Source organism: Lampetra fluviatilis, chromosome 67, assembly GCF_964198595.1.
Source record: "Lampetra fluviatilis chromosome 67, kcLamFluv1.1, whole genome shotgun sequence".
NCBI classification, from domain to species: domain Eukaryota; kingdom Metazoa; phylum Chordata; class Hyperoartia; order Petromyzontiformes; family Petromyzontidae; genus Lampetra; species Lampetra fluviatilis.
In genome coordinates this window covers 6,579,859-6,594,686 of record NC_136341.1, presented here as the reverse complement: position 1 = coordinate 6,594,686, position 14,828 = coordinate 6,579,859, and the positions used below count along the sequence as shown (strand labels likewise).

At 54.6% G+C, this 14,828-nt stretch overlaps 1 pseudogene across 1 annotated transcript in view; it reads right to left on the bottom strand.

Moving 5' to 3' along the window:
* The window catches only part of LOC144952462 (growth arrest-specific protein 6-like), a 53,445-nt pseudogene extending 38,960 nt beyond the window's left edge, over positions 1–14,485 (bottom strand). Inside the window, exon 1 of the transcript XR_013640631.1 lies at positions 14,271–14,485. The product of XR_013640631.1 is annotated as a growth arrest-specific protein 6-like (transcript). The remainder of the gene's footprint in view (positions 1–14,270) is intronic.
* Between the last annotated feature and the right edge of the window lie 343 nt (positions 14,486–14,828).

Sequence of the window (14,828 nt, the reverse complement as noted above, 5' to 3'; positions counted from 1 at the left end):
CACTTAGTACTCGGGTGACAAACACCCACTTAGCTACTTGGCGACTAACGCCCACTGAGTTACTCGGATGACCAACATCCACTTAGTACTCGGGTGACAAACACCCACTTAGCTACTTGGCGACTAACGCCCACTGAGCTACTCGGATGACCAACATCCTCTTAGCTACTTGGCGACTAACGCCACTGAGCTACTCGGATGACCAACATCCACTTAGTACTTGGGTGACAAACACCCACTTAGCTACTTGGCGACTAACGCCCACTGAGCTACTCGGATGACCAACATCCACTTAGCTACTCGGCGACTAACGCCACTGAGCTACTCGGATGACCAACATCCACTTAGCTACTCGGCGACTAACGCCACTGAGCTACTCGGCTTCACTAGGTCTTCAGCTCCGTCTTCGGGTCTTCAACTGGGTAACTCTCCCCGAGTGCTCTCGCGCGTCCCCCTTTATACCCCACCTGCGGACGTCGCTGCGAGCACCCACTTATTCGACCAATCGCCGGGTGCTGGCTACGATCCTCTTTTCCCACATCTCATCGTGCCTCACCACTCACTCCGCGCCGCCTCGTCATCTGTCACTCCCGGCGCGCGCGTCCACACCACGCCCACAACGCGTGCCCAACCCCGCACCCCGCGCCGCCCCGTGATCCATCACTGTCACAGTCGGCGCACGTCAATACCACCACTACATCACCCCCTACCACATAGCTCGCAGCCGCCCCGGCTGCTACAAAAATATACAAACCCTCCCTGTGTGCCCCGCAACACAACACAACAACAAGAACAACAACTAAGCTAACAACACAACACGACGCGAACACCACCATCCGCAACCCTCAACCAATGCCACCGCGACAATAGAACAATATATACAAACCGGCGAGTGACAATAGCAATGTGTATACAAAAAAAATAATGGAAAATTTTTTTTTTTTCTTTCGACTCGTGCAGTGTCCCCTTTTCTTCCGAGCGTCCCTACAACGGGACATTACCCCGGCAGAGGGGAACACCGGGCGAGCTCGGTGTAGAGCACAAAAAAACCGTCCTCATGAAAATTGTTGAGACCTAGCCCGAGTCCGCCTTGCCGGTCCGTCGTACGGCACCAGACGCGGTTGAACGTCCGGTGGTGCCGGCGGTTCAGGAAGACATCGGCCAGGCATCGAGGACTCGTGCGTGCCCCGGGGTTCAGGCTCTCGACGGTCAGCAGCCGTCAAGCCCGAGGCACCTGGGGGTGGGTCAGGTGGAGACACGTGAGGAGCAGCCTGCGACACCTCCCTCCCCGAGTCGACGGTCACATCACACGCCCGGTCGTCACGGCACAGAACGGGGTCACACGGTGCCGCATAGGGCTTCAGTCGGGAGGGGTGCACATACCAACGGCGTTTCCCCCATTTAATCTGTATACTCTGGGGTCGTGCAACCCGCACAATTTCCACCGGTCCCCTCCAAGGTCTCAACAACTTGGGGGACGTAGCCAACGGTGCATGTGGACAATGCAGCCAGGCCTTATCGCCTGGTTTCCAATCATGCGTATGCACCCTCCGCTCATGCAATTTCTCGTTTGCAATTTGCCGCGACCGCGAATTCAACCTTGCCGCCTCCCGCGCTTCAGTCAATTTGGCGATATTAAATTTGATGTGGTCTGCCAATTTAGATTTTGCACGTGGCTGGGAAATCCCCAGTTGGACGTCCATGGCCGGATCGGCCTCCCGCCCATACATAAGAAAAAATGGGGAAAACCCCGTCGCCGCATGAGGGGCCATTCGATAGGCCGCGAGTACCCCCGGCACCTGTAAGTCCCAATCAACCTGATCGTCGCAGACCTGTTGGCACAACATAGACGTGATCGTCCTGTTCAGACGCTCAACCATCCCGTCAGTCTGCGGGTGGTAGGGGGAAGTACGCACTTTCTTTGTACCCAACAGGTCGCACACCTCGCGCAACAAAACGCTCGAAAAATTCTTCCCTTGATCCGTCAGCAAGCGTTCGGGGGCGCCCTTGTCCAACACATAACCCTGGACAAAGGCGTCCGCCACCGCCGCAGCCGACTGGTTGGCGAGCGGCCATGCCATAGGCCATCGGGTGAAGTATTCCACGCCAACCAGCAGGAACCTATTTCCCCTTGGTGTAACCGGAAAGGGCCCCAAGATGTCCAACGCTACCAATTCGTTTATACGCGAAACCTGAATGGATTGCAGCGGTGGATTAGCTGCCAATGGTGGCGGTTTCCTTTTTGCGCACCCTACGCATCCCTTAAGAATATTCGCCACGTCGTTACCCATCCCCGGCCAATAATAGTCTCGCTGGATTAGGGCGAGCGTTTTGTGAAAACCCAGATGCATGAGCCGTTCATGAGCTGCCAGAACAACCCTACCCCGCATAGCAACAGGCACAACGAGCACGTGACGCCGGGACATGTTGTCCCACCTCATCAAAAGGCCCTGTCTGCACACCCAGGAACCGACCCGCGCCTCCCCTTCTTCGGGAGCGCCAACTTTCCGACGCAGCGTAAGTAGGGAGCTGTCGGACATCTGGAGGCGGCCCCACTCAATGAGGGGCAACGACAACAGCGAATCCCTCCCCCTGGGGGCGTCCTCTCCCGGGGTGTCAGTGGCGGCGAGCGCAACTCCCGGGGTGCCGGCGACCGGGGGTTTGCACCGCGCTGATCCCAACAAACATGTGCAGTCCGTGCACGGCGGCAACCGCGACAAGGCGTCCGCGTTTGAGTGCCGCAACCCCTTTCGGTAAATCGTCGTGAATTGGTAGTCTTGAAGGACCTCCAACCATCGGGACAATTGGCCCGATGGCTGCGCCACGCGCATAGCGTATTGTAGAGCCGCATGGTCCGTCCGGACCGTAAAATGACGGCCGTAAAGATACGGCCTGAATTGCTGTGTAAAAAACACAATGGCTAACAATTCACGACGAGTTACGCAATAGCGTTGTTCTGCGGGGGAAAGAACCCTACTACCGTAGGCGACCACCCGTTCAACCCCCCTGACCAACTGTGAGAGCACCCCCCCGATACCCGTATTGCTGGCGTCCGTGTCAAGCAAAAACGGTTGTGTGAAATCGGGGTAACACAAGGGGGGAGCCTGCACCAAAGCGTCACGGAGGGAGCAGAACGCATCCTCCTCCTCTGCCCCCCAGTGAAACCTCACACCCTTAGCCGTCAAAGCGTGCAGGGGCTTGGCTATGGTGGCAAATTGCTTGACAAAACGACGGTAATAGGAGGCAAAACCAATGAAACTACGAACCTCCGTGACCGAGGTTGGCGTTGGCCATGAGCTGACGCAATGCGTCTTAGCAGGGTCCGTCGAGATCCCTGAACGACTCACGATATGGCCCAAATACCTGACCGATTCCCGAAGCAGAAAACATTTAGCCGGTTTAAATTTTAGCTTAGCGGAACGCATCCTGAGGAACACCGCTCTCAGTCGCTGGAGGTGCTCCTCGAAAGTCCGACTAAAGACGATAATATCGTCAAGATAAATCAAACAGGTATCCCATTGGAGGCCCGACAAAACCAATTCCATGAGTCTCTGGAACGTGGCGGGAGCGGAATGTAAGCCCATGGGCAAACGGTTGAATTCAAAAAGGCCCCCAGGTGTCCGGAAAGCAGTTTTAGGTTTAGACTCGTTATCGAGTGGCAATTGCCAAAATCCAGAAAGCAGATCGAGTGTGGAAAAAAACTGCGCTCCCGCCAAGGCATCCAGCGACTCATCCATCCTGGGGAGCGGATACGCATCCGCCATCGAGATTTTGTTTAAGCGGCGGAAATCGACACAAAACCGCAAGGACCCGTCCTGTTTCTTTACTAGGACAATAGGAGCACCCCACGGACTAGAAGAGGGCGAAATGATATCGGCCGCCAACATATCATTAACCGCCGATTGCACATGTTCCTTCTCGGCCGGGCTGAGCCGGAAGGGATTCTGACGAATAGGGGCCGCGTCCCCTGTAGCTATGTGGTGGCGCAACAGGTCAGTGCAGCCGATATCGTACTTATGTTTGCTGAACACGTCAGCAAACTCGATGAGCAAACCCCTCAATGCTCCCAATTGCACCCCGGACAAGTTATCAGAACCCGCACACAGCGAGTCCAACCACTCAGTCCCCTCATCACTTTGAGGATGCGACTCGACAGTAAAATCTGCTTGAGCCACGAGCCGTTCCTCAACGGGCAGCGGCGCGGCGTGAGCCAGCACCGTTCCCTGCGCAATTACGGCCGGCCGCGACCCCGTATTCAGGACCATTACGAACGGCTCACTGTCCCCTCTCACCACGGTTTGAGCAACCGCCAAGTCGAGGCCCTTACTGGCTCTGTTTGACGGCCCCAACAGCACCCCCTGTGCCTCCGCACCCCCCTCGAGTGGCTTCCTGAACCGAAGGGGTACTAACATTTGCGATCCCGGGGGTACCCGTACAGTGTGAGTCGCCAGCGCCTGCACCGTCGCACAAACCGTGCGCACTTTGATAGGGCTCGACAAGAAGGCAACCCGCCGACCTGACGGAAGCTCTATGCAGGCCTGATCAATAAGAATTTTGATGGGCATTTTTGACAAAAAGTCCGTACCTAGCAAACAGGGAACGGCCAGCGATGATGATACAAAAATAGGGCCCGCTAATTTAATGTCCCCAATGCAAATAGTCGCCCGAATCTGGCCGATGATCCCCAGGGATCCCCCATTCGCCGCATAAAATGGCACGTCTACCGGCAGAAGGGGTCTACTTTGGACGGGAAGAATGTTATAAATAAGGTCCGAGATGATGGTGGCCGACGCACCCGTGTCAACAAGCACCCGGACCTCAACCCCGTCAATGAACCCCGTTACCACGGACGACCCGGCTGACGCAGCCACGATCCTGTGGGCCAATTCGGACCACTCGACTGCTTGCGGGCCGCGTACGGACCCCCCTCGCCGAATTGAACCCCCGGCACCCAGCCGCGAACCACCCACCGCGAAGCGGCGACCCGAATGTGCCGTGTTTGGGGACCGAACGTGTGAGGTGCCGCGACTTGCCGGGTTTTGTTGGGATGACTTGTGGCCCTGGTCGTCGTCCCGACGTGGTCCTGCGGCGCGCGGACGCGGGGCCCGGCACCCGGCTGCGACGTGGCCCCGAAGGCCGCAGTTGTAGCAGACGACGGAAGTCGTAGGTTTCGGTTGCTCCAGCTTGCGGGGCGAACGTGTGGGCGAACGACCTCCCGTTCTCCACTCCCCCGGACACGATGCAGCGTAGCCCCGCTCCTGCACCGCAGCTGGCTGAGGTTCGGCGATCGTGGCGGCCAGTGCCACATTCCCCGGCCATTTGCAGACGACCCCCGGCTTGCGTTTGAGGACCTCGTACGCGTGAATGCTCGTGGCGATCGCCAGGGAGCAGATCTCCATCTCGTCTGCCACGTTGATGGGGACCCCCAACTCGTGGGCCAACACCAGCAGCTGCTCCGTCACCATGGCGTCCTTCCCCTCCTTATCCATGCGGGGAAAAGCCGCGTCCGCCAAGGCGAGCAGTGCCGTGCGGTAGGCTAGCGTCGTTTCCCCAGCCACCTTCCGCCGATCGTAGAACTGGTGGCGGCACGTGGAGGGCGGCCCGAACACCTTCGCCATCAGGTGTAGTGCGGCCTGGAGCGTAGAGCGGGACGACCTTGCAGCAGATGTGAAGGCTGCAAGCGCGTCGTCGTCAAGCATCGCTGGCAACGCACGCAGGGCAGTGGTGTCGGACCACCCCGACATCTCCTGATGAGCGAGGAACCTTCGTTGGAAGGCTCCCCAGTCGCCCCCATCCGCCTTGAACGCCGACAGCGCGGGCAATCTTTGCTGGAGGACCCGATCGTCGTCGACGTCGGAGAGATTTCCCCGCGCTCCGCTGGAGTTGTGTAAAATGTCGGCTCGGTTGTCAGGCGCAAAATGGAGGGCTCCGGCGCGCGCTGATGACGTGGGCTGCGCTGCGCGGAGGTGTCCGGCCACGTGGCGTCCGTCTTTCCCGCCAATCAATGGCGGCCCCTCAAAAACGGCGGGAACTTCCAGGCTTTCGGCGCGAAGCGCCGTTTGGCGGGATCCCGCCAGCCTCGCTCCTTCCTCCAACCCCGCAGCCGTTTTCCCGCCCGCTGGAACGGAGATCTCGGCCAAGATTGCAGCGGCGGCGAGCAGCAACTCCGCCAACCGGGAGTGTGCGTCTTGGAGGCTGGTGTCGGAGGCAAGCAGAGCGTCGGCCATCACCGCGAGGTGCTGCATCGGCGGCCACTCCTCGTCCTCTCCTCCCGAGGTTGGTGTCCCCGGTACGCCGTCGTCATCCCGACCTCGCTCGTGGGTACGGGTAGTCTTCCTTGTGTCCATACTTCTTGAAGACAGGTTTACTTCTGACGCCAGTTGTAATGTAGTAACTCCACGGGAGACGACTTCACGGGTAACACACTCTTTATTTTATCAAACTTGGTTACAGGTGACTAACACCTACTTTGTATCTCGGGTGACAAACACCCACTTCGCTACTTGGCGACTAACGCCCACTGAGTTACTCGGATGACCAACATCCACTTAGTACTCGGGTGACAAACACCCACTTAGCTACTTGGCGACTAACGCCCACTGAGTTACTCGGATGACCAACATCCACTTAGTACTCGGGTGACAAACACCCACTTAGCTACTTGGCGACTAACGCCCACTGAGCTACTCGGATGACCAACATCCTCTTAGCTACTTGGCGACTAACGCCACTGAGCTACTCGGATGACCAACATCCACTTAGTACTTGGGTGACAAACACCCACTTAGCTACTTGGCGACTAACGCCCACTGAGCTACTCGGATGACCAACATCCACTTAGCTACTCGGCGACTAACGCCACTGAGCTACTCGGATGACCAACATCCACTTAGCTACTCGGCGACTAACGCCACTGAGCTACTCGGCTTCACTAGGTCTTCAGCTCCGTCTTCGGGTCTTCAACTGGGTAACTCTCCCCGAGTGCTCTCGCGCGTCCCCCTTTATACCCCACCTGCGGACGTCGCTGCGAGCACCCACTTATTCGACCAATCGCCGGGTGCTGGCTACGATCCTCTTTTCCCACATCTCATCGTGCCTCACCACTCACTCCGCGCCGCCTCGTCATCTGTCACTCCCGGCGCGCGCGTCCACACCACGCCCACAACGCGTGCCCAACCCCGCACCCCGCGCCGCCCCGTGATCCATCACTGTCACAGTCGGCGCACGTCAATACCACCACTACACATCCACTGTTCCACTCAAAACATTCAACAACAACAACCGCCATTCGCCACTAAGTGGCGGTGACGTCACCACGACGCTTGTGCCAGGCCATGTGCACCTTGAGGCTACCACGTGAAGTGTTGAACGCCCGCTGGCAGGAGGTCACGGGGCAGACCCAGCAGGTGCCACGGGTCGACTGACCGAGATGACCGAGATGACTGGCTGATGCACCACCTGTGCCCCCTACTGTGCCAACTCGCTGTGCTTTAGCCAGCCGGCGCTCCGCTCGTTGTTGTGAGCGTCGCTCCTCCGCCCTCCGTTGTTGTTGGAGGGCGACTGCCTCCAACTGCCCAGTAGCGTCCTTCACGAGCCTCCTCCACAGAGGCCGATCTTGACACCGCTGGTACCGGTCATTGGCAAGTCCACTCAGCTCCATATCCTCCTGTACCACATCACTCCATCTCTTCTCTAGCCCGTGCCACGCCCGTTTAGCCCCCTCGATCCGGCCGAATAAAAGCTGTTTAGGCATGCGGTGGCTGGGCATGCGGGCTACATGACCCAGCCAACGCAGCCTTGCCTGCCGGAGGAGCTCACAGATGGGACTTTGTCCAGATCTTTCAAGGATTTGTGAGCTCCTCACACAATCCAGTCTGGTAAAACCCAGGATGGATCGTAGGCAGGCCAGCCTAAATGTTTCTAACCGGTGAAGATGTCCCATTAAGGGGGTCCACGTTTCGCAAGCGTAGAGAAGGGAGGGAATGACCGTGGCCGAGAAGACCTGAAGCTTCGTGCGGAGCGACAGACCAGGTAGCTTCCACACAGCGTTACGCAACCGATGAAAATATAATGCCGCTCGACTGATTCGGAGTGAAACCTCTGCTGTTAAAACGGAGCCGGTCATGAGCACACTGCCCAGGTATGGGAAACTCTCCACTCTCTCCACAACTGCCCTATCACCAATTGGGAGTTGTGGGGGTGGAGTGTCCGATGGTACAAAATACCCAGGCAGGTGCTTAGTTTTGGTGGGGCTGATGGTAAGGCCCCACCTCGTAGTGGCACGCTCCAGTCTCAGCAGCAGCGTCTCCAACTCCTCCTCTGAGTGAGCAGCGATTACCAGATCATCAGCATACATAACGTGGTTGACCAATAGGGAGCCATCCCTTGATCGCACCCAGGCATCGATCAGCCTCCCATTATATCTGTACCAGATGGAAATTCCTCCGGTACAGCTATTGAAGTCCTCATGAACTACGTGGTCAAAATAGATGTTAAATAATGTGGCAGCCAGAGGACATTCCTGTCGCACCCCAAGGTGTACAGCGAATGGCTCCGACTCCCGGCCACGTAGTTTTACCCGGGCCCGCTCACCATCATGAAGGTCCTTCATGGTCGTGAGCAGAGGGTCAGGGACTTCTCTGTCAGCCAGGGTCTCTGGGGAGGTCTGGACCGCGTACCCAAAGCAGCTATTGAAGCTGCATGAGTCACAGTCCTAAACCTCGCCCATTTACCCTCGACATCTGGAGGAGTGGGGGACGATGCCAACTCCAGCCAAAAGCGATGCTGAAATTCTCACTGGCAACTTTCATCAGCTAGCTGAGACCAGGCCACCTTAGGTTGGAATGGGGTCCTGGGTGTACACCCACCACCGGAGTGGAAGAATGGCAGGCGCATCTTACAGATGACAAGTCGATGGTCAGAGGGCAGATCAGCTCCAGGTGCAAGCATCATGACAAACTTGGGCATTGAAGTCACCCAACAAGATGGCTCTATCCCGAGGGGCCACTTTAGCCAGCACCTGTGACAGGAGGTCATAGAAGGCATCTGACTCATCGGCTTTGCCTGCATCCCTCCACGGATGTTCGCCTTCGGTGGGGGCATAAGTAACCACGACCACCACTCCTCGCCTCCGGTTGATGGGAAGGCGAGCCCAAAATAGCCTGGGGCTTACAGCTTCCCACACCTCACCGCCACTCTCCCACGCCCCCTTAATTCTTTTGTTCAGAAGAAGAAACACTCCCTGTTGTTTGTCTCCTGCCCCGAGTAGAAGACTGTTCACCCCTCATGGTGGCAGGAGCCAGAGCCGGTCCACCGGACATCCTGAATACCACAGATATCCAGGCGGTACCGGTCTAGCTCCCGACAGAGGAGGGGCAGCCTCTCCTCCGCAGTGAGCGTTCGAACATTCCACGTGGCCATCCGTAGTGGCTTTTTGTTCTTTCTGGAGTCGCCCCGAAGGTAACGATTCAATCTCCTGGCTCCGCCAATTGGGGTTTGGCCAGGAGACGTCATAGACGCCTGTCCCCCCGGGGCCTCCGGCACAAGCTTATTAATTAGATATGTTAGACGTGGTTTAGTGGTAATTTATTGAAGGTGGAGGGGTTACCAGCCCCTCGCACCCGTCCAGAGCCCCCATTTAGCCGCTGTGATTGCTACAAATGCCCCGAGGGGAAAGGCCATTCGGAATTGGCCCTCCCCACACAGCACTGTCCACGACAACGTTGCCCGTCCGGCACCACGAGGAGGTAGGGGGTTGTTTTGCCGAACACTCATACATACAGACATTCACTCACTCACCCACACACACATACAGACACACACACATACACTCACTCACACATACACACACACACATACAGACACACACGCACATACACACACATACACACACATACACACACATACACACTCACACATACATACATACAGACAATAACTCACACATACATACAGACAGACACACACTCACACGTATATACATACACTCACTCACTCATACACACACTCACTCACACACTCACTCACCCAATCACTCACTCACTCATACACTCACTCACTCACTCATACACTCACTCACTCGTACACTCACTCACTCGTACACTCACTCACTCACTCATACACTCACTCACACACTCACTCGTACACACACTCACTCACTCACTCATACACTCACTCACTCGTACACTCACTCACTCACACACTCACTCACTCATACACACACTCACTCACACACTCACTCACTCGTACACACACTCACTCATACACACACTCACTCACACACTCACTCACTCATACACACACTCACTCACACACTCACTCACTCACTCATACACTCACTCACTCGTACACACACTCACTCACTCGTACACACACTCACTCGTACACACACTCACTCACACACTCACTCACTCACACACTCACTCACTCGTACACTCACTCACTCGTACACTCACTCACTCGTACACTCACTCACACACACTCACTCACACACTCACTCATACACTCACTCACTCGTACACTCACTCACTCGCACACTCACTCACTCGTACACTCACTCACTCACTCACTCACACACTCACTCACTCACTCGTACACTCACTCGTACACTCACTCACTCGTACACTCACTCACTCGTACACTCACTCACTCACTCACTCACTCGTACACTCACTCACTCACTCACTCACTCGTACACTCACTCACTCGTACACTCACTCACTCACTCACTCGCACACTCACTCACTCGTACACTCACTCACTCACTCGTACACTCACTCACTCACTCGTACACTCACTCACTCGTACACTCACTCACTCGTACACTCACTCACTCACTCGTACACTCACTCACTCACTCGCACACTCACTCACTCGTACACTCACTCACTCGTACACTCACTCACTCACTCGTACACTCACTCACTCACTCGTACACTCACTCACTCGTACACTCACTCACACACTCACTCACTCACTCACACACTCACTCATACACACACTCACTCACACACTCACTCACTCGTACACTCACTCACTCGTACACTCACTCACACACACTCACTCACACACTCACTCATACACTCACTCACTCGTACACTCACTCACTCGTACACTCACTCACTCACACACTCACTCACTCATACACTCACTCACTCATACACTCACTCACTCGTACACACACTCACTCACTCACTCACACACTCACTCACCCAATCACTCACTCACTCACACACTCACTCACTTGTACACTCACTCGTACACTCACTCACTCACACACTCACTCATACACTCACTCACTCATACACTCACTCACTCGTACACTCACTCACTCACTCACTCATACACTCACTCACTCACACACTCACTCACCCAATCACTCACTCATACACTCACTCACTCGTACACTCACACACTCACTCACTCATACACTCACTCACTTATACACTCACTCACTCATACACTCACTCACTCACACACTCACTCACTCGTACACTCACTCACTCACTCGTACACTCACTCACACACACACTCACTCGTACACTCACTCACTCGTACACTCACTCACTCGTACACACACTCACTCACTTGTACACTCACTCACTCACACACTCACTCACCCAATCACTCACTCACTCACACACTCACTCACTCGTACACTCACTCACTCGTACACTCACTCACTCATACACTCACTCACTCGTACACACACTCACTCACTTGTACACTCACTCACTCACACACTCACTCACCCAATCACTCACTCACTCACACACTCACTCACTCGTACACTCACTCACTCGTACACTCACTCACTCATACACTCACTCACTCATACACTCACTCACTCGTACACTCACTCACTCGTACACACACTCACTCACACACTCACTCACTCACACACTCACTCACTCGTACACACACTCACTCACTCACTCACACACTCACTCACTCACACACTCACTCACTCATACACTCACTCACTCACTCACACACTCACTCACACACTCACTCACTCACACACTCACTCACTCGTACACTCACTCACTCACTCACTCACACACTCACTCACACACTCACTCACTCACACACTCACTCACTCATACACTCACTCACTCACTCACACACTCACTCACACACTCACTCACTCACTCACACACTCACTCATACACTCACTCACTCATACACTCACTCACTCACTCATACACTCACTCACTCACTCACACACTCACTCACACACTCACTCACTCACACACTCACTCACTCGTACACACACTCACTCATACACTCACTCACTCACTCGTACACTCACTCATACACTCACTCACACACTCACTCATACACTCACTCACTCATACACTCACTCACTCATACACTCACTCACTCACTCGTACACTCACTCACTCACACACTCACTCACTCACACACTCACTCATACACTCACTCACTCATACACTCACTCACTCATACACTCACTCACTCACTCGTACACTCACTCACACACTCACTCACTCACACACTCACTCACTCATACACTCACTCACTCATACACTCACTCACTCATACACTCACTCACTCGTACACTCACTCATACACTCACTCACTCACACACTCACTCATACACTCACTCACTCACACACTCACTCACTCATACACTCACTCACTCACACACTCACTTACTCGTACACTCACTCGTACACTCACTCACTCACACACTCACACACTCACTCACTCACACACTCACTCACTCATACACTCACTCACACACTCACTCACTCATACACTCACTCACTCACACACTCACTCATACACTCACTCACTCACACACTCACTTACTCGTACACTCACTCGTACACTCACTCACTCACACACTCACTCATACACTCACTCACTCACACACTCACTCACTCACACACTCACTCATACACTCACTTACTCATACACTCACTCATACACTCACTCACTCACACACTCACTCACTCATACACTCACTCACTCACACACTCACTTACTCGTACACTCACTCGTACACTCACTCACTCACACACTCACTCATACACTCACTCACTCACACACTCACTCACTCACACACTCACTCATACACTCACTTACTCGTACACTCACTCACTCACACACTCACTCATACACTCACTCACTCACACACTCACTCACTCATACACTCACTCACACACTCACTTACTCGTACACTCACTCGTACACTCACTCACTCACACACTCACTCACTCACACACTCACTCACACACTCACTCACTCACACACTCACACACTCACTCACTCACACACTCACTCACACACTCACTCACTCACTCATACACTCACTCGTACACTCACTCACTCACTCATACACTCACTCGTACACTCACTCACTCACACACTCACTCACTCACACACTCACTCACACACTCACTCACTCATACACTCACTCGCACATACAGAAACTCATCACAATCAACATGCTAATGAACATCATCACCAATACCAAAATCATCACTCTAACCATCATCATCATAATCAGCATCATCATAGCCACCACTATCATCTTAACCATCATCACTCTCACCACCATCACCACCATCACCATCACCACCATCACCACTCTCATCACCACTCTCATCACCACCACCATCATCACCACCACCATCATTACCACCACCATCATCACCACCACCACTATCATCTTAACCATCATCACTCTCACCACCATCACCATCACCACCATCACAATCACCACCATCACCACCATCACTCTCACCACCACCACTCTCACCACCACCATCCTCACCACCACCATCACCACCACCACTCTCACCACCATCACTGTACCACCATCACCACCACCACTCTCACCACCATCACCACCACCATCACCACCACCACCACCCTCACCACCACCATCACCCTCACCACCATCACTGTACCACCATCACCATCGCCACCATCACCATCACCACCACCACCACTCTCACCACCATCACTGGAACACCATCACCACCATCATCATCACCATCATCACCACTACCATCATCACCATCATCACCACCATCATCATCTTCTCTACCACAATAGTCAACCACCACCACCACCATCATCACTCGAACCACCATCACTCTAACCACCATCACTATCATCCTAACCACCACCACCATCACATCTTCTCTACCACAATAGTCAACCACCACCATCATCACTCGAACCACCATCACTCGAACCACCATCACTATCATCCTAACCACCACCATCGTCATACTCACACAAGCCTTGCACCATCACCGCCGTGGTGGCTATGAGGACCATCCACACCCCTGCTGCCATCATGGCTCTCTCCTGCCGACGCGATGATGATGATGGTGGTGATGGTGGTGGTGGTGATGGTGAGGATGGCGGTGATGGGTGTTCGCGTCCTGGGTTGTGCGATTTCTCTGGCGCGTGAACAGCGCGTGGGTGGAGGAGGCTCAGTGGGTGGTGGAGGGAGTGCGTGGATTAGTGGGTGGGGGGGGTGGGGGGGTGTGTGAGTGTGTGAGTGAGTGTGTGAGTGTGTGTGTGAGTGTGTGTGTGAGTGTGTGTGTGAGTGTGTGTGTGAGTGAGTGTGTGAGTGTGTGAGTGTTTGTGAGTGAGTGAGTGAGTGTGAGTGTGTGTGAGAGTGTGTGTGAGTGTTTGTGAGTGTGTGTGAGTGTGTGTGAGTGTGTGAATGAGTGTGAGAGTGTGTGTGTGAGTGTGTGAGAGTGTTTGTGAGTGAGTGTGAGTGTAAGTGTGTCAGTGTGTGTGAGTGTGTGAGTGTGTGTGAGTGTGTGTGAGTGTGTGTGAGTGTT